The sequence below is a fragment of the Toxotes jaculatrix genome, chromosome 9 (assembly GCF_017976425.1).
Source record: "Toxotes jaculatrix isolate fToxJac2 chromosome 9, fToxJac2.pri, whole genome shotgun sequence".
In the NCBI taxonomy this organism is placed as follows: Eukaryota; Metazoa; Chordata; class Actinopteri; family Toxotidae; genus Toxotes; species Toxotes jaculatrix.
The window spans coordinates 27,931,550-27,958,044 of NC_054402.1; the positions used below are offsets into that span (position 1 = coordinate 27,931,550).

The 26,495-nt window shown below is 43.1% G+C and overlaps 1 protein-coding gene and 1 long non-coding RNA gene across 2 annotated transcripts in view; both read left to right on the forward strand.

Moving 5' to 3' along the window:
* Window positions 1–26,495, forward strand: part of bcas3 (BCAS3 microtubule associated cell migration factor) — a 294,717-nt gene that overhangs the window by 196,707 nt on the left and 71,515 nt on the right. The window lies entirely within an intron of this gene.
* Window positions 13,041–25,283, forward strand: LOC121187099. Its single transcript, XR_005894572.1, has 3 exons — window positions 13,041–13,051; window positions 20,278–20,282; window positions 25,133–25,283. It is a non-coding gene; the product is annotated as an uncharacterized LOC121187099 (long non-coding RNA).

Consider the following 26,495-nt stretch of genomic DNA (forward strand, 5'->3'; position numbering starts at 1 on the left):
ATCAGACTTTATGTAGAGTCATTGTTTGCTTCTCTTCAATGACCAGCAAGTTTTAGAGTGATAGAACGAGCCCATCGTGGTCTTTTAGGCACAAAATGTGTTGTGGTGGTTGGTACAGTTCTTCATGTAGTGAGTGTATATATGAATTTTGTGACAGTAATGTTGTCAAATGGGAGTTTTTTTGTTTTTTTTTTTGTCTCTGAGGATTTTCCACTCTGACATGAGCAGCATTCCAGCGGAAACTCCAGAAGTTCTTTTGTGTTTGAGCATCTTGCCATGAAAACAGTCACATTTACTGTAGCTGCAATTTGTCATCTTTTGATGAGGTCGCATCCTGACTCATTCTTTCCTTTTTCTCTCTGTTTTCCTCTGTTGTTCACACACTCTCCTGCCTCCCTGTCTTCTTCACCCGGCCGCCACCCACCTCCCACCCCCATCCTTTGGTTCAGGGTTGGAGTGTGCGTTTGTGTGTGTGTGTGAGTGTGTGTGTGTGTGTGTGTGTTGAAGGGTTTCGCTGTGATGAGCGTTGTGCTAGCTAGGCTCAGCCAGGGGCAACGCTCATTAACAGAGTTTAGCCACACAGGCGCTGAATGGGACGGCTTGTTGACACACACAATGGGATCAACTTCCTCACACTCACACAACACACACATACACAACTGAGTCATGGCTCCAGCTTGACGCGTCATGCCCCCCTCTCTTACCCTCTTCAAACTGCGCTTGTGTGTGTGTGTGTGTGTGTGTGTGTCAGAACAACGCGTTCAGTTAGCTCATCTGATGCCCTCTTTCCCTCACCTTACACTGTCACACTTAAACGCACAAACAGTCACATGGCACACACGTCTTTGCTCATGCACACTCGCACATACATAGATTTTTCAAACAAATTTGTTCTCTAACACACATTATGCTCACACATTTCTGGGAACCTTACATGGATACGCACACACACACACATTTTAGTAGCACAATACATCTATTGTCTCTTAGTGGCAACAACCACAACTGTCCCTCACAGGGTCTACAAGTGAAGTTGTCTCCTCAAGGGTTATATCATCCTCAAGAGCCCCCCTGCCCCCGCCTTAATCCAAGTGCACACACACACAAGGAACACACATACATACACACACACACACACACACACACACACACACGTGCTTGGTAATGGAATAAGCAACTCTAATGCACAGTAAACTGACCAGACAGTGCTAATAGGTTCTTTCACTTTGGCCTGGTTTGGCTGTCACATGGCAGTAGGACAAGGCTCTGTCTTATGGCCCCATCCACCCTGCCGGATGGGACATATCAGCTCCAATTTGGCCCATCGCCGCCTTTAAGAAAATTCATCAGGCCCTCGTTAGGAATGAAAGCAGTCTGTGTACCAGGAGCCGGGGCAGATGGGAGATAAGTTCAGGCTCCCACGGACAGGGAATATAGAAGGAGCAGTGCTGTGTGTGTGTGTGTGTGTGTGTGTGTGTGTGTGTGTGTGTGTGTGTGTGTGTGTGTGTGTGTGTGTGTGTGTGTGTGTGTGTGTGTGTGTGAATGACTTAGATGCAGAAAATGGGGGAACATAAGGACACTTCAGTTTTGTGTGTTTGTGAGAGTGAGTGTGTTTTTTTATGTTTTGAAGGTACACACTTATGAAGATAAAGGTTACCTTATAAAATTATAATAAAGCACTGAGGGCAGAAAATGCAGCTCATTCAGAAGAAGGTTTCTAAACTCAGTTATATTCTACCACAAGTGCTTCGGCCTCCACACTGCACGGGCTCACTGGTTCAGCTGCTCCAACTCTTCACAGCTCTTGTGTTTGCTGCTGCTCTGAATTATCACATGATTGGATGTGTTGCATTGTGGGAAACATCTGCACAGGGCTATCGTGGTTATCAGCAGATTATTTTCCCCCAAAAAAAACAGATAATCCTCCCAACTGTGAAGCTTTGACTCTGTGATGTTTGGCTTTTTATTTTACCTGAGGAAAGGCTTCAATGATGAATCCATTATCAAAATAGGATTTCCTATAGCTTTAAACAAATTTGCATATCTTATATTTCTTGTGAAGGCACACTGGAGGACAGCTTCATGTCTTGTAATTAAATAATAAAAAATAATAATAATAATAACATATTGTCACACGCTGTTTCAGAATACAAGACAGTTATTCACTTAGTGCAAAGGGAAGTTCCTGCTGACCTCGTTATTTGTTGGCAGGAAGTCACAAGAGGAATCATTTTCATGGACTTTCTCAAGGACAAAGTAAACATGGACCCACTTAAGGCACCGTTAATGTCAATTCCAAGAGCATGGAAATTCACAGATTCTGAGTTTAGGCTTTTATTTGTGACAATAAAGTCAGTGTTGTGAGATCACAGCCTAAATTCTGAGAATAAAGTCAGAATTCTCATTTAAATGCCAGAGGACTGTGAATGTCACATTTTTAACTTTATTCTCAGAGGTCTGACTTTTTTTTTTTTCTCTGACTGGTTTTAATCTTTTTTTTTTTTTTTTTTTCTTTTTGTGGTCCTAATCCTCATCTTTGTGAAATACAACACCAAAGCAGCAAAGAAACACACAATCTGCCAGTTAAAAGCCTGGTACACAAGACCACTATGTAATCAGGGCCTCTGGCATCCCACAGTCGCCTTTTTCACTGTAACCACAGATGTTATTTTTGCTCTCGGAGTTTTGATCACCACTGTTTCTGATCTGATTTCACTAGGTTCGGTTACCTCTGTAACCTGCGTGTGCACCCACTGGTGTGGTGTGTCAGTAAACAAATAAAGAGCAAATCCGCACTACGTTTACAGTTCATTGCAGGGAGGTTTCCCTTAGTTATATGTATAATGTTGGCTTTAGCTTTCAGTGAGGGTGAGAGAACAGATGCAGTCAAATAGGATTTTTTTTAAGGCCATGGTGTAGCCTATCGTGATCACATCCACTTCGGCCTCACGGCAGGGATAAGGAGGGTGCCCCCAGACAGTGATCTGCTGCTCATCACACAGCTGAACAGAGCAGGTTGTATCTTTAAAATACACTCACTTTATTAGGAACAGTATACTAATACAAATCACTCAGAGCCTCAGTTCCTCTTGTCATTGTTACAACAGGATGTTGGAAACCTTCCTCTGAGATTCTGCTCCATGTTGACATGATTCATCACATCATTTCTGCAGATTTATCAGCTGCACTTTCAAGCTGCCAATCTCCTGTTCTACCACATCCCAAAGGTGGTCTATGGGATCACTCCGGAAGTAGCCGCTAGATGATGCACACGGTTAGCAAGTCGCAGTCGATCCATCATGAACTCAGAACTCAGCCGGCGTGTTCATGAGAACGGCAGCCACCCTCACTCGACATGCCGCTGCCCTCAGCAGCCGTCTTGTGTTTACACTGAAAACAGTGGAAGTCGCAGTGGTAACCGCTCGCTGTCTGACAGCATCTGTGCTATTGAGGTTCCGCGCGTACAACTGGGGGTTTGGCCACTGATGGTCTCTTCCTGGTAACCAAGCCGTGTCTTGAACCTGACGGACACCAGTCTCACTATTTAAGAGCTGGAATTACTCCAAAAATCTACACGGATAGTGGACGCACACAGATTTGTTTATACTACTATACTATTGGATGTCTACATAGACTGTCATATTCATATATTTTTTGTCAGCCTGTACGGTCCATGTGTCCTGTCTGCAGGGTCAGAAATGTTGTGCTTGTGTAAATGGTCCTTGTGGACATGAGCAGATAACAAAATTTATGTGGAAAATGGAATTTTGGCCTCATTGTGGCCTATTGTAGGTTTGCTCGAAGTGCAAAGTTACCGTTAATGCAACCAATCCTGCTGATTCACTTTCCCACTTTGCCCACCAGTGTTATGTGTCACAGAGGTTAACTGAACTTTGTCAGCAGTGCTTTTGTTCCTCCTACTGTTTGTGCGAAGCCGGGAGACTGTGCTCTGAAGACATCGATGGCATGCGGTGGTTTTGGGAGGCAATGGCCAGATTAAAGAAAATGCTAACACAGGTTGTTTTTAATGGCACTGAAAAATGAAGTATATACTGTACAGTCACTTGAAATGATCACATCATCTAGGCAAACAACCTGTAACCAGGCCCTTCAGGTGGTGTGGATCTGGTATGAATGTGTGTAAAAGTGTGTGCTTGTGTTTTGTGCACTTGAATGTATACTTTTCCAGCACTGCATGGAATGTTGTTAGATGTCTGTAAAGTGGAACTGTGTGTCCTGGTCTTATCTTCAGTTATTGCCACACACAGCAGCCTGATTACTGAAGTGAGACAACCACCTTCTCCCTCTCTGCCTCTCTCATTCTCTCTCTCTCTCTCTCTCTCTCTCTCTCCCTTATCTCCTCTCTATCTATCACATTCCTCCCTTTGATCAATGCCAGGGGCATGTGTGGTCAGAGCCAGTGTGTTTGGCTGTGTGTGTGTGTGCAAGCGTGCGACTGAGATTATGGAAGTGTTATCATGTGCGCTGTGTGTTAGTGTGGCGAGCGTGTTTGTGTGCATACCAGATTGGCCATGCTTTGATCTCCCATGCAGTGTTGTCTTTGAACTGAAGAACTGTGTATGACAGAGGCTGGTGTTAGAGCAGCGAGGACCTTCGGCTGATAAGACGGGAGTTACCAGAGCTCCACAGCGACAGTGATAGGCCTCCTAGAAAACTGAGCCATTATCTTATATTCAGACCAAACACAGCTTGACTGACCAAACAGTTTGACTTGAAATAAAGGGGGGGATGTTATTTGAATATTTTTGAGATGATCATATATTCAGTTTTTTAAAAAAAAATTGTTAGAAACTATTGTTCACCTGAACTTAAAATAACAGGGATTTCTAGATTTTTTTTTTTCCCCCTTGTTGTTATTCCATGCTTTATTTTTTATACATCATCTTTGGGGTTTAAAAATTCAAGTCATCAAAAAAGCCACAGGCAATATAGAGATATAGCTCTCGTTAGCAAATGAAATAGAAAGCTGCAAAAAAGATTGAGGACGCCATTCACATCTGATGACAAAGACCATCCTTAAACCAAGGCAAGGTTTACAGTCACTCTCTTTCTCATTCTGTATGAGGTATTATGAGACCCAAATTATGCAATATTCCTGAATTTGAAAAGAAAGCACTGGGTGATACCAGCCAGTGCTACAGTCTCAGGGGTGAAACTGATCAAATAAAAGATTCATCTGCTACAGAGGGTATTACATCCACCAGACAATCATGTCACATCTGTTACACCACCTCATCCCATCCACCATTGTTCTGAAAGTGCTTGGGGCTGAAGACATGTCACCTGACCAATCCAAGCTTCTTATCTTTGACAGGTTGGTGTTGGACCTATGCCAGCAGAGCTCTCTCTCTCTCTCTCTCTTGGCTGGTTTTCAGCACAAAAACATATCAAGCAAGTTTTGCTAGAAAATGTTGGTCTCCCATTTCCATACAGGGTCAGTCACCATGTATCATCATCTTTGTTTTTGAGGAATATTTCATGTTCACGTGTAAAATTCAAAGAGTTGATCTTGTCTCAACACAACTCAACAAATACCACAGCAGAAAACAGTTTCTGGTTTGTAGTTGACTTTGCACTGTGTTGCTTCCTGTAAAGAATTGATGTATCATTGTTAAAGTGTGTTGAAGTTGCCAAAAAGTTGATGAGGGGCAACAAAGTTCCAACAAAAAAACTTCCGTGATGAGGGACATCAGATACATGGCCACAGTTTGTTGCTCCTAGCTGTCAAGTGGTTTCATGGGTCATCCCCATAAGACATGAATGCAACGTGTCACCCTACCCCCAGCTGGAGGTGTTGGCTATACGCATGGGAGCACCTTCGCCCCCGCCCCCCCCCCCCACCCCCCCCCCACCCCCCATTTGCTTCTCATTTAGGGCATCAGGCGTCTCGGCTGCAGTCCTGACCTCCCTCCTCAGGCTTTTATGAGGCAGCCATTAACTCCCTGCTGGCCCTCCTTGGCCTGCTGGCCAGATTTACAGCACCACGAAGTCGGGAGTGTGTGTGTGTGTGTTAGGGAAAGCTAAGACTCTGTTGATAATCACGAGGGCCACCCTAACTAGCCCAGTGGGCGCTATGGGATAAGGTGTGTATGTTGCCTGGCCCTGGCTTACCCTGTGACTATGATCCTCCATTAATCCGCAGCATTTGCGCTAGTGAGCTAATGGATCCAGCCACAGCATTAGCTGTGGGGGAGAAAGAAGTTCAGCATTGTGGCGGCTATTGAGCAAGGTTCCCAAACAAGAAGCCATTGATGTATGCCCTCCCTCTGTCAGCAAAAAGTTCTTTGATGTGTGAATTCCATTATTACTCACAACAGATGTATATGAAATGTGAAAGCTGGATGAAATCCGGCTAATGTGTTGTGAATCTCAAAAATCAGGTTTATTACCAACAAATAAGTCATCATGCAAGGTGCGGTCCTTTTCCTCACACTTCCTGTTCACATACTCCAAGACTGCAGAGGACACAGGACACACATCACTGTGAACTGACACTCAGTAGGCTGCAGCTGTGTCGTCTCAGTTTTAGTTCTTGCAAAAAACGATAATGATGATCAAAAAACAGCAAAACTCTGTCAGAGAGATGTCAGAGCTATTTGATTTGCCAGAGGCAACAGCTGGGTGCATTCTAAAATAAAGCAGGTGCGCACAGGAAAAGTAGAAAACGGCTGACGGCCTAGTAGACCAAGAAGCACAAATCTTGTGGACGAGTGGGAAAATTATTTGCATGGTTGAAGAAAAACCCCTTTATGACTATATGAAGATATGAGTCCTAGCCTGGATGGACAAAATCCATGTTTGGGCAAAGGGGAAGGAACTTTGATCAAGCTGAAGTGAGACAACTGAGGAGGATGGTCAAGACACAGAAAAAAAAAAAAATCAAGACTTTGTCAAGATTGACTTTTTCTTTTTTCTGTGAAAGCAGTGCTGCGGACAGCGATGGCTGACCTTTTTCCCTCTAAATGTGTGGTGGCATCCTGAGACCCCGGTGTTCATTTTCTGTCAGAAGCACTTGGGAGTTGGAGTCCCAGACTCCCAGAGTGCTACTTTATGTCTTAAGGCAGAGAGCTAACACCTAGGCACTTAGCTCCATAGCATCTCTCCCTCCTCCTTTCTCACCCTTTACCCAAGTGGCATCGCACTGGAAGAAGAGGTGGGATCACAGTCTCAGAGGTGTTGCTGGACCTGTCCACAGCCTCAGAGTGTGTGTGTGTGTGTGTGTGTGTTCCTGTGTGCATGTGTTGCTCGTTGTCCGTACTTGCTTTAATACGTGTACTAGCTTCATTTTTTAACAATGATTATGCCAAGTACAGTACATTTCCAAAGAAGACAACTCTCCTGTTTAAAGCAGCTTTTAAAACAGTGGTTTTGGTCATCATTTGTGTCTGTTAATAGAACATTATATTCAGCAAAGTTACTGCTGGAGATCTGGGTACATGAACATGAGCAACATTGCTGCAACAGCATCTGGTAGGACAAGGCACATGCAGTCAGATGATCAGTTGTAAACAAGCTGGTAGTACAGAGTACCTAAAACTGAAAGTGAGCGCACCCAAAATGTCGGTAATTATTCCTCACTGCAGAGGAAAAATATGAGCAGAGAGTCTTCCTGTCAAAGCTGAACCAGGAAATCAGCTTTTAAACTTTAATGGTTGGTAACAGAATTTTATAGTTCACCCTCCGCTTCCTCTGCCAGAATATGTCTGATTGTCTGACATGTTGTGGTTCTTGCCTCGCCGGACTTCTTCAAAGCCTTGATGCTAAGTTACCACATTAGTTTTCACATTTTGTACTGTGTCTGTAGTTTTTAAGCCACAGTCTTTTATTTCTGTTCAATACAGTTGATGATTAGTGTAGAGCTCTACCGATGTCTGCTCTGCAGAAAGGTGCTCTACAAATTAGAGGCCTTCAAAAAATAGACCCGTTACCTGAAGTTACCTGAAGCCCAGAGTGTAGTCAGATCCATTCTGAATAGGTTGGAGAATAATGATGTTATCCTCTTCCCACCTGGATCTGTTTCTTAGCATGTGCAGAAACGTCTTTGTTTCCTCCGAGAGTCTGCGTTTCCTTGGAAGTGGTTAAAGAGTTCAGGAGTTGAAGGTCAGGCGCTGGTCATGTCCAAAAGGCTCAGGCTCTCACTCTTATGGCAAACACAGTCATACAGCTGAGCTGGTTCACTGGTAAGCAGGGGCTATAAAAGCGCTCTCATGCACACTCAAACAAACACGCACACAGTTTTTGCACGCAAAGTTGAGGGTGGCTTGTCTTGGAGCGCTGCACTATAGGCTGATGACTTTCACAGGAGGAGCTGCAATCAGGTAGCTTCTTCCCTGTTATTCCTTGCCTGCTGCTTAAGAGTCAAATCAGCGTCGTTTTTCTTCCTTTCTTCCTTTTTTTCACACCTCATCAGACGACCAGAGTCGGCTCTGCGTGTACATATTCTGTACCAATCACAAGAGCTTGTTTTTTTTCTTTTATTCCTATAACCAGCAAAAGAGGTCAGCAGAGCTAAAAACATGCCTACTGCATGTTTAAATGGCCAAAGCCAAGCTCAGGAAAACATCAGTTAGTGAAGTTATCATTTACTAGCCAGTATGATATATGACAGGCATATACGGGGCACATAGGAACATGGGTGGTTAACATACCTATTTCTCTGACATTGCAGACACATCCGATTGTTTTATACTGCACCGCATCAAAAAACTCACTGTTACATGATCATTTCAAGAGAAGCTTAGACTCTAATATCTGCATTTATTACTTTTACTCTTAGATCTACGCTCACTATAATTAGTGCCTCTATTGACCCACTAAAGAAAATCAGTTTTATCTTCTCTATCTCTTCCGCCAAATTATGGAAATAATAAATAAATAATAGTCGCGTTTCTCAACTGACAGGCCCAAGGGAGAGCTTCAGTATGATGCAGTGCTGTGAAAAGGAGACAATCCCTTTCGCTGTTCATTTCAGAGTAGCAGCAAAGCGGCTCTGGATTCACAGAACTGGGACAAAGGCGCTAATCTTCAGTGTTTTCCCTCGGTGGCAAGTTTGCGGCCTCTCTGCAGAGCCGAGTTCTGCCAAGAAGCGCTGTGTTCTGTGAAAGACACAGAACCTTCTCTCAGTCAAAGCAGCATCTGTCTGAGTGTGTGTGTGTGTGTGTCTGTGTGTGTTTGTCTTTATGTAAGGGGGCTGATGGGCCAGACAGCTTTGATCCCAAGGCCTTGTCATGTTTATGGGGGTGTTGAGAAGGGTAAGCCAGGCCAAAGGAACAGGTCACAGACTATCCTGTGTGTGAGGTTAATAGTATGCGTGTGTGCGCGCCGATGCATTCCTGCTTGTCTTTATTGCCTCTTGTACATGCTTGTACTTATACACACAATCATTAATCAGAATATTTTCAGACATCTTCAGTAGACTTTAAAAGCCTTTGAATTAAATACAAACCATTTCAGGTCATGTCCAAACAAAATGAATAAAAATCTATCAGGCCTCTTAACAAACAGTTGCCCCTGAGGAGATGTTTGCTCCCTCCTCGCTATCTTATATTTACTCAAAATTAACTACAGGACATTGATGACATTGAACTGAAATTCTGAAGAACGGAGAGTTTCTGTAGAATTTATGGTCATATTCCGAAGGTTTGTTCAGGCTGGACACAGAGTATTTGCTTCTACAGTTAGAGGCGAAGTAGAGGCAAACAAATTTGAGTTTATCCTCGACAGCACAAAAACTTGCATGAAGAATATATCCCTTTCCTGAGGCTTTATGATTTCAATTTGACTTTGTACAGTTGTTTTCCATTTTGGGTGAATATGCATGGACACTCCAACAACACCCCAGTTGTGACATTTCTGCAAATAATGTGAAGCAAAGTTTCACCATTTTTCTGTATATATAGATCATAGCTACGGCCCTGCTAGTAAACCAGCTTATTCAGAATAAAATATTGTTTGGTATCAGCACCAAAACAAAGGTATTGTATTGGCAATAACTGATACCCAGCCCTACACGGAACACGCTACACTGACATAAAGGTTTAAAGTGGTTTAGACCCCCCCACCTTAACCTTTTCAACTGGACATGGGCTTAACATGAAAAGCTTGCTTACCAAAACTCTGTCCTCGGTCCAGACAATGTGACACAACACCTTCAGTGAGCAGTTTTAGTGTAGAAAGCTGTACTGTATGCAGTGTTGGCTAAAGGCTAAAGGAGGTAATAGGCTTACATGTCAGGCCCACTGGTTAGCTCCTTCTTGTCAAACAAAGAGCGATTATCCCACATTTTAACAGGAAGGATGGAATGCACCGTGCCGTACACAAGCATTCAGCAGAAAAAAGGGTCCGGATAAGTTGTTGTTATGTGATTGTGGAATGTGTATAAGAGGGTGTGTGCATTTTCTGAGTTTGTGACGGCGTCTCAAGTACATTGCGTCTGTGTTTCTCAGTATGTGTGTGTGTGTCTGTGTGTTCAGTCGAGGGTGAGCAGCCACGCATGGCGCCGAAGCCTCCTTATTCTTGAATTCCTGGTAAAGATGCTTATTTGAACCCCTCTTCACGTGTGCGTGTGTGTGTGTGTGTGTGCGCGTGTGTGTGTTCATTCTGAGTGAACTGACTAAAGCTGCCCTTTAGCCCGTGGCAGTCTCTCTTCGTCTTCTCACTCTTGAGTGGCCACACACTAAGAGCCCAGATCCACTCATAACAGCACGGGGGAAAAGACAAGGACATGAGTGAAGACACGACAGCCGTCTTCTTTTACATTAGCTGTGTCTTCGCACGACGTGCTGCATTTAGCCTTTTTGACAGTTTGCTCTGTCAAACTGGTAGAACAGGTGTAAATCAGCAACATTGGAAGTGATTGTTTTCCATTTCACTCTGAATGTTGACTTATTGGTCACTGTGATGAGTTATGCTGACTTAAAGCAAGTTTTAATAGTTTACAGGTTTTGACTGTATGGAAATGAATAGAAACCAGTGGCAGTGGAAAAATAGCCTGCTTATGTTTGTGGTGCTGCTTTAAAAAGTGTGTGATAATGTAGCGTAATGTCCTTCTGTACCTCTCTTGATATAAGGTTGGAAGGACTTTTCGTGGTTCTCTTTATTCTATTGTTGGTATTATTTTACTCGAAAAAGCCTAATCATTCTACAAAATGGTGATGAATGCAGCACATGATTGAAAAGAATGGGAAAAAAAAGTTCATTTATTTCTTTTTTTCATTTCTTCTATGATTTCTTTATTTTGAAACAACTTAAAATATATGGAAAAGCTGGTAAAGACGACATATGTACTAATTTGTCGTGTGTGTTTCAGGACTTAAAATAAGACATTCCACTCATGTAAGCTGTGTGTGTGTCTGAAGGCAGTGTTCAACTTTGCTGTCATGTGACGACTTCATGTCATCAGGCCAGAGGGTCTAATGTCCAGCCTGTCTCCATCTGTTGCGCACACACACAAACACAGAGACGCACACACACCCACCCACTTCCCTCTAATGTGCCATTGTAAGTTGACTTTTTTTTTTTAATGTGTGAATGCATTTTGACTTTCTGAACAAGCCTCTCAGTCACTGTGGTACAGCAGTAACTTAATGGAAGGTTCAAAGACATGAATATGTGTGTGTGGACTAGTTTCACGTGAGTTTAGATACACTGTTGTCGGTGTCGTGTTGAACATGCACATGTGTGAGGATGATGTTGTTGGTGGTGTCTGCTCGGCGGCACCGTGGTGCAGGGTGAAAAAGAGGAAGAAGAGCCTTCTTCTGTCTCTGTTTTTCTCCTATTGGCTGAAGAGTCTGGAAATGAAATGTGATCCTCAGAGTGAAACATCAAACAGCTAGCAGCTGCTGGGCTGTCAGGTCACCGAACGGTCAGAGGATGGACCATGGCCTCCTGTGTGTGCGTGTCTGTGTGTGTGTGTGTGTGTCACTGTATGTGGCTGCACACACAAGCAGGCATGCATGCATGGGTGTATGTCTCTATCTCTTTGAAGGTCTTTCTTTCCGTTTGGCGTGTGACTTTTTTTTTTTTTTTTTTTTTTTTTTTGAATGCAGCTAAAGAGTTTCACTGTCTTTCACCTGCTGCTCCATGTAAGCATTTGAGGGTGTGTGTGTGTGCACATGTTTACATGTCCGCAACCTGTAAATCCCACCTGTGTGTGGCACTGATATACTGCTGCCGTCATCACATAGCACATGTCTCCTCACAGGCTGAGGCTAGCTGCTAGCCTAGCAGCGGTGGAAGAGGAGAAAGATGGAGGGAGTCAAGGCGTCTGGTCTGGACGACGGGGAGAGGCGCTGAAATACTGTCGGGAGGTGGAGGGGTGGGGGGTGTGGAGCTGGAGTTGGGGTATCAGGGGCATCTGTCTTATTTTTGGCATGTGGAATGGGTCAGTAACTGTGTAGGCAGACAAACTGAGCGGCTGGCGTAGCCCAGCCAAAGCCGATGGTGGTGGTTGGGGAGGAGGTGGGGGGGGGGGGGGGGGGTCACAGCGGGGCCATTCCTGTGTTATCTATGCCACATGTACATGACATTCTGACAGCAAAGGGAAATCTATAGGTGTTCATCTTCCACAGGCAACGGACAGCACAAATGCTTCTGTAAACCTCAGATAGCATTCAGTGACAATGATTATTAAAGTTAGTGAAATATTGTGGATGAACTTAAAAAGCCAACATTAAGTCCTGGGCTGTGATGGGACATGATCATGAACTCTCCTCCAAAGTAACCTCCACACCTTTTAAGCTCAAATTACACTTTCTGTGTTTGCGTAGTCGCAAGGACCTGCATCTACTCATGTACACAAAGCTGTGCACAGACACCTTCACTGTCCAAAACGTATTACTGCACAGACCTAATGCCACAATGAAAGTGGAATCTCTCGTGTGCAGCATTGTGTTTTAGCAGCTTTGTTGCTTGTATTAGCAGAAGTTTCATGCTGGGACCAAACAGCAGGCTTGAGTGTGCCACTTACAGAGTGTGTCCGTGGCAGTAGGCTCTTCCTGTGCAGCCAATAATCTTTCCTTTGGACTTTCCTGTCGGGTGTCCTGTTAGCACCTCCTGCTAAGCTAACACTGCTGCTCATTAACCCCACGGTTGGTGCTACAGGCTAACCTCCAGGGTGGAGGGAGGCTGATCAGCTCTCAGGCCTGGCTCTGAGACCACCTGTCCAGGCTATATTGTCATCGGAGCCCCTGTTTTTTTCAGTTTGCGGATGATAAGTGAGTGAGGTTTGTGTGATTGTATATTTGCATGAATTCATCAGGATTAAAATCTTGGCAGAGCCTCATTTATTTTGTCTTTTTTGCTGTCTTTTTCTGTAGTTAATCTGTTGCCCGCAGTAATAATCTGCCCTGCAGTCACAGATAGAAAAAAAAAAAAATCGCACAGTAGAGAGAGAGAGAGAGAAACGAGGCTGAACCTGAATATGAAAACAGCTGGACAGGCAGCCGTACGGCGACCTTGGAAAGTGGGTCTGTATAAAGCATTACAAAAGCCCTGGGAGACACTCAGCCAATACATAAAGGACACTGTCTGCTCATCTTCTCTCCTCCTCTTCCTCCTTCCTTCCTCTTCAGCCCTTCCTCCAGACTACTCTCTTTTTATATTCCTCCCGAGGTTATTCTCTTCCTCTTCTGCACGTCTGCTGTCTGTTTCTTCATTCACTCTTTTGTTCAGATTTTTTTTTAACCATTCCTTTTCAACTCATCCCGCCGAGTTTTTTTTTTTTTGGAACTAAACACTGAAAGTGTCATCAGAGGTTGGTGAACAGGTGAAGACTGTAAGAGAAAAATATCTTTCATACTGTGGAAAAGTTTCTTTTTGAAGACTTATACCATGTAATGGATGTACATGTAGAACTGAAGCTAATATTTAATTTGAAAATATTAAAAAAAAGTTTTATTCATTGTTCTGTTACACTGAATAAATAATCAGCTACCTTTATACAGAGAAGTGATTGCAGACAGCAACAAAGTCAGTGAGTAACTTGAAACAGACACTTTTTTTTTTTTAATGATATTTACATTGAAGGCAAATAACCTGCTATTTCATATCTCTGCATGATTCTAGAATTAACCAGGTCTCTGCTTGTATGTGCAGGAGTGTCTGTGGCTCCTCGACATCCTGCCTCTACTCTTTTCTGTACTGTCTTATAGTATGTTTCATAAATCCAGTTCAAAGTGTCAGTGTGGCTCTGTTGTGTAGTAAGAACCTTTAGACAGAGTTAAGAACACCTAAAGTAGAAGTACAACTAAAAGTTGTACAGTTGTCAGCCAACCTCAGCACATCAGAAGCAAGATATCAGTGAAACTGACAAAATATTTTTTTGTGTTTTTTTTTTTTTTTTTTTTTTTTTTTTTTAACATAAAGCACATCCTGTATTACTAGTTCTCATACAGTTCACTGAAGCTACTGGCCGGTGTTTCGATAGTTCTGACTCTCACTCACTCTCTCACAGCATCTGGCTTCATATCTGTCCACATCTGGATTGGCTCCAATCTGGGTCTTGTGAAGTGATCTGGGACGTCCATACCTTCACTTTCATTTCAGGGCGTAGATCATCGCATGGTTCAGTAGAGTTCTGAAAACATCCCCCCTTCTGTTTGCTGCCTCTGAGTTTCTTAAATACAGGGTGACAAAACTATTGATGCTTTATCTATACAAAGGAGGGATGCAACTCATGATCATTTTAATTATTGCTTTATTGTTTTCTCAGTCAGTTGTTTGGTCAGCAGACTTTCATAAATAATGAAAAATGCTTACTACAATTTATCACCGCCTAAGCAGTTGTATTCAAACGTCTATTCAGTCAACGGTGCAAAACCCAAGCATGTACAGTTTACTGTCATATTAAAGAAAAAAAAAAAAACATCAAATCCTCACATCTGAGGAGCTGGAACCAGCCAAAGTTTGACATTTTTGTTTGGAAAAATGTATGAAAACTTTTTTTTTGATTATTAAAAATGATGCATAAAATGATGATTATTTCCTGTTGATTGGCTAATTAATCAATCGACTTTAATCATGTAATTGTTGCAGCTCCAGTATAAAGTATTTATTATTGTTCAGAAAGATGTGCAGTACAGCGCAGTGAATTTCATTTACAGAAAAAGTTCATTTCATTTTATCCTTGTTTCACCTGAATCACAGAGTATGATTTAGTATATTTTCTTGTAGTTAAAAAGAACAGTATGGCTTCAACTGACCAATCCAACCAAAACACACACTTCCACCTGTCCCCCTGCTCAGCGGGCCGAGCAGCAGTAAACTGTCCATTAATCGTTCAGTTATCTGCTCCAGTCTCATGCGTGCAAGCGCTTTCTGGAAACAAACTCGGCGGCCGTCGGCCAACTTTGAAGTCGCTGGCATTCCTTTGTCAGGCCAGCCTTCAGACACCGGCAGCCTCCTCAAGAGACACTCTCACCCCCTTAGACAAACTTTAATTAACTTGTGTGCGCAAGTCTGAATCTCCCAGCTTAACCTTTGACACGCTGCCTTACCTGAGCACCGCCTCTACAAGTGCTCCCCCACTGACAGACAAAGGCCACATAAAGACAAGATTAGCTGCTTGCCATTGTCTCCTCTGCTCGTCTTATTGGAAAGGTCTTCAGGGCTCCGAGCCCGAAAGGGCCATTCAGCGGGCCAGAATCAAGCACTTGAGCTTTCAGACTGGAGGCCAAGGGCCAGCTGGTAGTCCGCTTGTAGTTAGCAGTGGCTCAGAGATTTTGGACCTAACCTTGTAAAACCTCTCATGGTGAATAGAAGTGGAATTATGTTGGGCAAATCCCTAGGTTTGAGTTGAGAGTTGTGCTGGTGTCTTTGTGTGTGTGTGTGTCTGTGTGTGTGTGTGTTAGAGAGAGAGAGAGACAGCTCTGTCTGGCTCCGCCGTGGCTGCCTGAAAGAGGTTTGGACACTTGGATAATTGCTTGGACCTGACGCCGACCATACACCCTTCTCCCCCTCACAAAACCATATCCGCTATATCAGCTTTATGTGAGTTTTTTGGTGCCTCTGCCTAAGTGTAAATGTACATGCGTGTGTGTGTGTGTGTTTGTGGTCAGACAAACTATAGAGAAGAGTCATAAACCCTAGAAAGAAAGTCTCCTTGTGAGCTGTGTGCGTGTTTCCAAACTACTCCCGACCTCACTTAGGATCCACTCAGCTGACCAGCAAGTTTGTGTATGTCTGTGTGTGTGTGTGTCTGCGTGCATGCGTGTGTGTGTGTGTGTGTGTCAGCAGGGGGAAGTGGCTTTCGGGGAGGCAGCTTTACAACTGACACTGACAAGTCGTTTGGCACTCCAAACCTTCCAGTCTCGCCACTGTCCTTGAAATTGGATCAACACGACAGGATATGTCTGCCTCCATGTGCGTGTGTGTGTGTGTGTGCGTGTGTGTGTGCATCTCGTGTCAGATTTTTCATGTCTCCTGGATCGCCTCCCGTTTTTTTAAACCAGTATTTCACTCTTCGGTCAGCTCTTTGTCCTATTTTCTACCATTGTCTCGCTCCACAAATACACAAAAACTTGAGTTATTCATCCGAGGTCAGTTGAGCATTTCCTCGCAGATTACACGACGCAACAACATATGTACAGACTCTGTGTGTGTGTGTGTGTGTGCACGTATGAGTGTGTGTGACACCCATAAAACCAGGCCGGTCTTTTCCAAGCACTTACAGATAATCCCCACAATTAGCCACAAAGGCTTGCAGAGCACTTTGATCAGCACAGAGCAATGTGGAACTCCTCAAAGATATGCTCCTCTTCCTCCGCTATCTATCTCTCCTCCCAGTCGCACTTTAGCAAACTGATACTACACGCCGCATCTGTTAAGAGGAGGAGGCTCAAACATCGGAGCTCTCTTTCTTTATTTCCTCCTCTTTTTCTGGTTTTTTTTTTTTTTTCTTTCTTCGTAGGATGAAACGTGGCCCTTTTAATGTCAGGCACTTTGGGGTTTGTGATTACAGCATGTTCGGCAGTTTGTTTATGGGTTGAGTTACTGTTGAGAGGCAAAGCCAGGCCATACAGATATTTGGGCAGGCAGAGAGGAGGACAAGGCGAAGAGATGAAAGGAAAAGAGGGCTGAGAAAGAGAGAGGAAGAGGACAGGGATGTGATGGGGGGGGCGGGGGGGGTGCAGCGAGCAGAGCGTTTTAGGAAAGGCAGTAAAAGAGGGATGTTTTGAACAGTGCAGCCGCTTGGATAAAGCCGACCTTGTCTCTTAAAATCAAGTTCATATACGACTAATGTCTGTTCACAAATATGCTTTTTAGGAAACTGATGCTTCCCGGATTGTATTTTATCAATATGAAAACCAAAGGCGCTGAAGGTTCTATCTATGATTGAGGAAATATCACTCTTTCATTGGGAAACATTTCTCACGTAAATGTTGAATAGTGAACCTCAGATAATTACCTGCTAATTACCAGTTTATTCTTTTCTGATTTTAGCTTGAAAGCACATATCTGTGAGGTGGAGAAACACACTGCAGCCGTGCAGGAGCATTCTTGTTTCTAAGTTGTTATATGGGAGCGGATGCCATCTTTATACTGCTGACTGGAAACTGTTGCATGCAGCCGTCTTTTCTTTTGTTTTTTGTTTTTTTTGATATGTTTTTGTAGTTTGATGCACGGGAGGAGTCTTCTTGGATGTTTGGTGCTGTCTCGTGCACGATTCTTCCACCTAGTGATCGCTGCTCTGCTGCTCTGATCCGGCAGGATTTTTGGCTTTGTCTGATTAAGCTGCTTTTTGAACACGATTTTCACAGCATTTCATTCTTATTCTGAAAAAAAAAAGGGCTTTTTCTCAGCTCAACTTTAAGGCACCATTTATATATATTACAGTTAATTCTGTTACAGTAACAACGATTTTTGGATCTTTTTTTTCCCATAATACCCACACTTTTCAACTAAAGCAGTAATAACTTGGTTAAATGTAAAGAGAGATCCTACAATATTGAAAACAACTTATCTGAACCACTGGATGGGACATTTGGATTGTTTTAATGTTTTAAAATAATGTTACATTTTTTATCCATGATTTTTTCCCCCTGAACCTAAAGTGTTTCAGTAGAAACCTAAACCTTACAACTTGGAATGGCAAGAAGTAAAGCCAAGTGTCCATGTCCCTGTGACCTCCGTGCAGTATGACAATGTCATTCTTCCTGGGCTGGAAAGAAAATGTTGCTAGGGAGAATAATTCAGGCAGAGAATCAGAAATCAGTGTTTCAGGAGAAAGGGTTGCTAAAGCACAGGAGCGGAGAACAGATGACAGGATTAGAGAGGGCTAGCTGAGAAAATAAAGATTGCATGTGAAAGAAGTCAAATGTTTTCAATATAGTAAGAAGTGGAGAAAAGTGTGACTCAGCCAGGCTGGAAATAAGACATACACCGGATGTCGTATTAACACATCTGAAAACACACAGGCATGTAGAAACACACACTCGTGCCCACATAAACACATAAATACACTTATGTACACTGGAATGTGCAAACTTCACCACCCACTCAGACAAATGCACACAGTTTTAGGAAAGCAACTGAACACACACACACACACACAAACACGGGCCACGCAGCCAGCCTTACCAGGGAATATGATGACTCAGTGATGACCCCACAACATCTCTCTCCTCTTTCACACTCCTCTCGTCTTTTTCTCAGCCCTCCTCCCTGGCCGTTCACATAACCCTCCCGGACTCCAGAGGGGAATGAAAAAGGGGGGATGAGAGAGGGGGAGGGAGGGATGAGAAATTACAAGGAGGGGGTACGATAGGGCAGACTGTGTGTATGTGTGAGCGCGCAGAAATAGCCCAGGGTAAACAGAAGCTAGCATGGGAACTTAACCATCTTAGCACTGTGCCACTGTCAGAAAGCCCCCACCACCTCTCTGCACGTCCCCTCTTTTTTTATTCCTCCATCATCCTCTCATTCTGCAGCGTAAATGTTACCATAGTGGCATGATGGGACCACAGTGTTACTACAACTGAACTTCAGGGGCACAATTCACCTTCACTTGTAGTGTTGTTATTCAGCAGAACATTTGTTATTCCTTATATTTAAAATCAGACAAAGAAATCTTAACTCAGGGTTTGTTCCTGGAGCTTTCGGCTTTAGTTTGTGTGACTGAGCAATCTCCATCTCTCGCTGATAGGCTGTAAGATGCCCCTGAAAGTTTCTTCAAAAACAAAATAGAGAGTACAGTAACTGGACCTTCAGTCAAACTACTATTTTCCAAGGTCAAAAATAAAATCAAACTTTCACACACAATGCTGAGCATGTGATATTACTGTAGGACAGGTTCTGCTGCTGCTATGCTTCCACACGTACAGTGTGTTTGTTCAGAGGTTATCTCAAGGCACTTTTCATATAGAGCAGGTTCAGGCCGTACTCTTTATAATACTATCTTCATAGACCCAACATTTCCCCTAAGAGCAGCACTTGGTGACAGTGGAGAGGAAAAACTCCCTTCAACAGGTAGAAACCTTGAAAAAAAGAACTGTTCTGGTAGAATCTGTTAAAGTTAAGTTAAAAGAAAACAAGATACAACCACATTATCTCCATTGTATCTCTGTATCTTTTCTTTTAACTTAACTTTAACAGCTTCTACTAATCATTCTGTGCTTTGCTTTAAGATGGCTGCATATGTTAGATATGATATCTTAACTAGCACACAGTGCTTACCAGTGAAATTTACTTTAATCCTGTGCAGCCATCTTAAAGCAAAGCACAGAATGATTGACCATTCTCTAAATCCTCTGTTCAGCAGCAGCTGTCAAGCATGAAAATCATACTGCACCTGTGTAAGATAGTGGCAATTGTTGCCATTGCTAAGCAGCACAGGTCAAACACACACCATCATAGAAATGTCTTACCTGTCGATGATTCCAAATGAGTACACCTTTGTGTGTGTGCTTGTAGCATGAGTCTAAGTTCCCCTTCTCAGGTGCTACATATACTGATGCATATACATGACGGCTTTCACAGCTCATTTGGCTGGTGATGTATTTAGGTTCACAGACATAGTAAACAAGTATTAACACACACCAAATATACACCTACACACCACATATAGTACAGATACAGAATGAAGACCAATGCTGCCGTAATTTGAATTGATTTACAGTCAGATTTGTTTTTGCAGACTGCAGTCTATGTACATTAGCGTGCTTCTTTGTGTGGGTAAACATGTTCTCTGTGTCTCACATGCAGCAGCATGTACTGTTGCTAATTTCAGAGAGACAGGCCATCATTAAGCTGATCCTTTAGATGCTGTGACTACTGTACATCAGACGACAGTGAGGGTGACAGACAGAGACAGGGGACAGGGATAGAGTACCACAACCCTGGGAAAGGACAGATAAGGGAAGCAAGTGGCCGAACTCTGGGTCATTTGGCAAGGAGAGAGAGTCAGAGCTAGCTGGGCATAGCCTTGGGAAAAAGTGGGAATCCCCCGGAGGAAGGCAGCATTGACCCAGCAGGGAGAGACTTATGGAGTCTGAGCAGGAGAGTAGTGAGCGCTGCTGGGAACCGAGTCCCTAATGACCTGCCAGGATGCTGCCTTCTCCCCCGACCCCTTCTGGACACACGCACTGTAGCCCTCATCCTGCTTCAGGTCAGGGGCTTCTGGGCAACTTCCCACCGATTAGGTTCTCTTCTTTTTCTCCGTCCATCAGAGAGCCAACAGAAGAGAGGGACGGGGATCGATGGACGTTAAAATTAGTCAGTGGCTGAACTCTAGCTGTCACTCTCCCGCCCACTTCTCTCCATCCTTCTTTCATCCATCCGTCATGATTTTCTTGAGAAATACTAGGGTACTCGACACATAATCACACTCTGGTGGGTCACATTTAGGAAAACGGTTTTTGTGTTTTCCAAGTCCGTGAATTCTACAGGAGGGATTAACTGTATTCCTCCGAAATAAATTCCCTAATTGGGAGTTTTGATGGTGGTGGTGGTGGGGAGCGTTGCTTGACATGTCGTTCCAACGTCTCCTGAAAGTGGTCAGGTTGTGATCTGGTGGCTGCAAAAGCCATGGGATACGGTTAACATCCATCTGATCCCCAGATGGAAAGGGTAAATTTGGATGGGATAGGGAAGGAGCAGGACTTACCCCTCCATTCTACCACCATCAGGGTGCCCTGATGGTGGAGCAGGGCTCTTCACCTATAATTAATCCAGTGGCCAACAGAAAGGACTGTGGTTGTACTGGGCAACTTCCAAGTGTGAATATATAAGAATTAAAAAGGTTGAAAGTGCTGAAATCATATATGTTTGTTTCTACCCCCTGGATTTTGTATTCCTTTAGTGTACTCCAGTATTTGATGCTACCCTTCCCACATTCCCCACTGGCATCACAGCAGTTTCAGGCAATCTAATCTTATCTAGTATATTTGCACTTGTGAATGGTACGGTCCTTATTATCTGTGTGTTTACTGCCCTTGAGCCTGAACTGTGGATGAACCTGGTCAAATCTGTTTTATGATGTGGGCCACTTTCATTAAAATGGCTCCCCCCACCTTCTCTCATAATTAAAAGGCAGTGGGAGACTGGTGGTACCATCTCATATACCAGACAAGACAGTACCCGGCCTGGGGGTTACCATAATGTTTACACACCCACATAGTTACCACATGGGCAGGGGTTCAAACAATGACTTTCAGAAGAATGGTAATAATATTTTTGGATTGAAACTGACCGTGGAATATTTTTAGGCGATAGTCAACATATTTTCGGGCCAAATGATTTCTTGTTTGAGATTTTAGATTAATGTCACACTTAGTTATTATCTGCTTGTTAGTGTTTGGTATTAAAACTTAAGGAACCCAGTCCCTGACCAGTATACAACAGTGTGAAAAAGCAGCTGTTGATGATACTTGCATTCCTGGCCACAGACACTTGGTCTTTCTTGTTCCTCTAAACCTGGCCAAGTCTAAATGCTGCAACAGCTTACTGAGATATACAGTATATCTACAGTATTTTTTTTTAAGAGTTTAAAACACAAAAATCCAACTACTATGCTTTTCACATGTATTGTTTTTATGATCAATTATTCTGCAGTTGCACAGTCTGGGACTACTACATCAGTGATTTGACAGGATGGGCCTCAGAAAATTCAGCATTTGGAAAAATATTGAAGGTTTGCAAAAGCACCCAGAAAATGTATACACAAATAGATTTAATGACTTCCTATTATGACTGAATCTAGGCTATCTGAAAATTATCCCCTGTGCATCATGGCTTTCTCAAGAGCATGTGTGGGGTTGTTTGATGGCTGAAGACGAAATGAAAATGTTCTTGACAGCTGAGGAAATCCTTTCATGTCTTTTGTAATGTTCCAGGAATTAATATACTTTTTTTTTAACGCCTAAATTCCATTTGCAACACCCTAAATGCAAAAACCACGATGTAATTCTCCACTTACATATTCCAGTGGTCACATTTATCCTTTGTTGAAGTAGTTCTCTTTGTTAGAGCAGCGCCAGACCTTTGCGAGAAAGTGAAAATTGTTCATTCTGCTGACAGACTGCTCAACTGTTCTCTCAGACCTTCTGACCACATAGATTTGTCATCTCTGTAAAACACTATATAAATGGGAAGTTTTGGCATCAGGACTGTTGAATCACAGAGTGAGGGCTTTAACTGAACGCCGTGGAATCGCACCCTCCTGACCTTTGCTGTGATCAGGAACTTCCAGCATGCGTCCAAAATGGGCAGCGTGACTAATGCCTGAACCCTAATATGTAAACAAACTGTAAATGCCTGTATACTTGATCACAGACGCAGCACAGGCACTAATGCACACAGTATGATCTTACTCAGAGCATGTGTCACACGGTGTTAACTGAGTTTCAAGAACTGATAAGGAACTAGTTCACCGTGCTTCAACACGGCATCTGACGACTGGAAGAGGATGTTACATTGAACGTGGGCCAGACTGCTTCTCCTCAGTCAATAACAGTTACAACTCAGTGAGTTAAAGTCACGATGAACATCTGTATGTGCATGTGTGTTGATGTTAACGCAGATCAAAGAAAAGCAGTGTGTGACGGACGGAAATGTTGCTTTTTCTGGGTCCGCTCTGTGTGGGTGTTGGATTGCGTCAAGAGCTCCCAGACCCCAGAGAGGCCCGTTACGTGCTCACGCCTCGGCCTCGTGTAAAGGGTCTTGCCTTTAGCATGTGGGGCTTCCTGTCTCTGGGTGTTTGTGTTTAGGCAGGTTTGAGTAGATAATGGCCCTGGGAGGCTGAGACATGGTGGTGTAATGGAGACAGATAACCCAGCTTCACTGTAAACACCTGTCCATACCGTGTGATTCATAGTATACACACATGTCCACACACACACACACACACATATGAAGATGTTGTAGTCTAGCCTAATGCGTGTGAATATTGTGTCTCCGATGTGTCTGACTTTTATCCTTTTATTACGTTGCTTCAGTAGGGGTAACGGTTGTTGGGGTTTCGGCTTTTGGTTCTGACAGTGTGGTGTAAACAGTTTAAATCGCGTTTTTTCCACCAATCAAGGGACTCTAAATACTGGAAATACTGGTGACTGACGACCTAATTAAAAAAATAAAAAATAAATAAACCCACCTCCTAACAGGAGGTCAGATAAACCAGCTTTAAACAACTTGTTTGATTCGAGCAATGTATGTGCACTTTTGGCCATCTGTGAACCTCAGACAGTGACGTGCAATTACCCATAACACCTTTCTCCGCGTAGGTCTTCAGAGACACTTTACATGCATTTTCACAGAGGTATAATTTCCTGCATCAGTGAGAAAATGTCTCCATAAGTACACAGCATACAGTAGGGGTATGGAGGTCGAGGTGGTGGACGGGTTTTGCAGAATCATCCAGTATCGCCAATATGGCTGTTTCTATGTGGATAAAACTCTTTGCTTTTTCTGCATTCTGTTATTGTTGCTCTGCTGATATAACAACCCCAGTGTTCTCCAACGGGACTAATAAAATTGTGTCTTAAGTCACTTCAAGGTAGTTTGACTCTTGGTGTAGCTCTTCTGTTCTGTTCTGACAGCATGCAGACGTTTAAATACCTTTTGTTCCTGGGTCTGGTGTTCATTTGGTTAAGCAACTGGCCCATGTGGTTTGGTTGCATGCACTACTGTGCAACTGAGACGATCCTGCCTGGGTATGTTCATGTGCGTAGCTGTTTCTGTGTCAAGTGTGTGCGTATGTGCGTGCATGTGTGTTTGTGGACGCCAGGCTGTCTCCAGTGGAGGAGGCCCAGTGTGTCAGTGTGGAGGTGGAAGGGGAGAGCAGGGCTAGCCTCTATAAATCAGGCCAGATTACAGAGGTAGAGAGGCCTGCGACTCCCTTCCACTACCCAGCCTCCTCTGCTTTATGTCAGCCGACACACACACACGGTTAGAACTCTATGATTTAGTAGACGCTATCGTAGCATAAGTTGGTAGACACTGTCCTAGGCCTTCACTCAAGAGTACAGTAGGCATTTTCTACCATAAAAACTCTGTTAGCACAGTCCTGCTTCATGTTATGTTGACATACTGAGAAACCCAGAGTTTTCAGAGGGAGATGTACCAATCCCTCCACTGACAGGAGCCCACAGAGCAAGCAGAACGCAGCCACAAGACATGTTGTGTTTTGATTAAAGGCTGAAGCCACAATCACAGACATTTCCCAATGTTCATGACTTAGTTTAGCTACAGCTACAGTGCATTTGTATGCCCTCACATCCAGCTTTGATAGAAAGCAAAAAAGTCAACTCTGGAAGACATAGGCTGTCACTGAGGCAGGTTAATGGATTAGGTGCAGAAAAAGAAATTGCAACACATCACATCACAAAATATATTGTGGAACGCATCTCAATATAACACGCTATTTACTATTTAACTGCAACTGGATTTGAGGTTAAGCAAACATAAAATGATGCGATTCTGAGGCCTGGGCTCCAGGCCACAGAATCGCTTGCACCCTGTGTTTTATATGAACAGGGTGCAAGCTACATATGCTAATCATAACCTAACGTAACACACTAGCGAAGGCTTGTAGCTTGGGCCTGTGGACCAGATTTTGCGATTCCATTTATCAGACTGGTAAATATCAATTTATGGCATAAGTGGAAGAGAGCACATCCAGAAAGAATATGTTTAACCCTTTCATGCATAGTGGTCACTACAGTGGACAGCTATTCAAAAGCTGTTCTCTTGTATATGCATGGGCTTTACTGTTATAGTTTCATATCAGCCATCACGGTGGATGCTTGTGCACCAAAGCAAAAAATGCCAACAGATGCTGTGATGCTTCATGCACAAAAAAAATAAGTATGTCTGCGTGCAGTGTCTTGTGTGCTGGATGCTTTGCCAATTGCCATACAAGATGGATGGGAAGTGGAGATGAGCAGGACATGATTATGTGAGAGGACGACATCAAATCAGAGGGGAGACAGAACATTTGTACACCGCGCAGACAATGTTGTGAGAAAACATCAGATTACCAGCATTAAAAATGTTTTTAATGCTAAAAAGGTTCATAAACAAAATTTCGTATTTATTTTTTTTTTCATGCCTAAAGAGGGATAAAAACACTGGAAAAAAATCATCATAACTGAGGTTTTCATAATTCATGCATGAAAGGGTTAAAGAAATTATTTTGCAGATATGGTTAGGCTAAGGGTTGTACTTTTGCACTGATCAAAAAAGACGAAGAGTTACATGTGTTAGTTTTATGTGACAGATATTATTATAATTTCCATTGTTTTGTAGTCACATTGTTTGTATTAAGAATCTACATTATGGCTCTTGACTTTGATTTTGAAGAGCACTGGTTGATGAAAGCTATGTTGTTTCTTTTTTTACAGTGGAAAACTGGTTCAATTTCTCACATTTTGTAAACGTCCACACTCAGTGTCCTCTGACTATTGACCACGTATCACAGGCTTCATCAACCAAATGAAGTGTGTTCATTTGTCACAGACTTGACTCAGCTGTCAACATGTGACCAAACACTGAACAAAGCTGTTTCATTTAGTATTTAATTTAGATTATTTTGTCAAGATACTATTAAATTGTGAAACTCATGATTTTTTTTTTTTTTTACATTATTTAATTTACAGATTTTCTGCACACGCACATACCACCTAACAGCCATGTCACAGTTGTCTGTACAATAGTAGTGTTTGTAGATGCAGTCCTGTAGCAGTTGATGCTAATATGCCGCAGTGCTAAGTGTCATAACAAACTACTGCAGGACTGTATAGAACCTTGCTGTGATACGTGGCAGTGTGCTACAGACCTGTTGTAAAAACTTCAACTACTCCTGATCAGAAGGAGAAGCTGCTCCTTTCCCTGTCCCACAGCCCCTGTGAAAGCCTTTTCAAGACACACAGAATAAGTAGTTTATTCTTCATGGATATCTTTATTCTGGTTTAATCATTTGTCTTTGAAACCACTTTGCAGCCATGACTGTATTTGAAGTTTTTCTGAATCAAAGCTCTCACAAG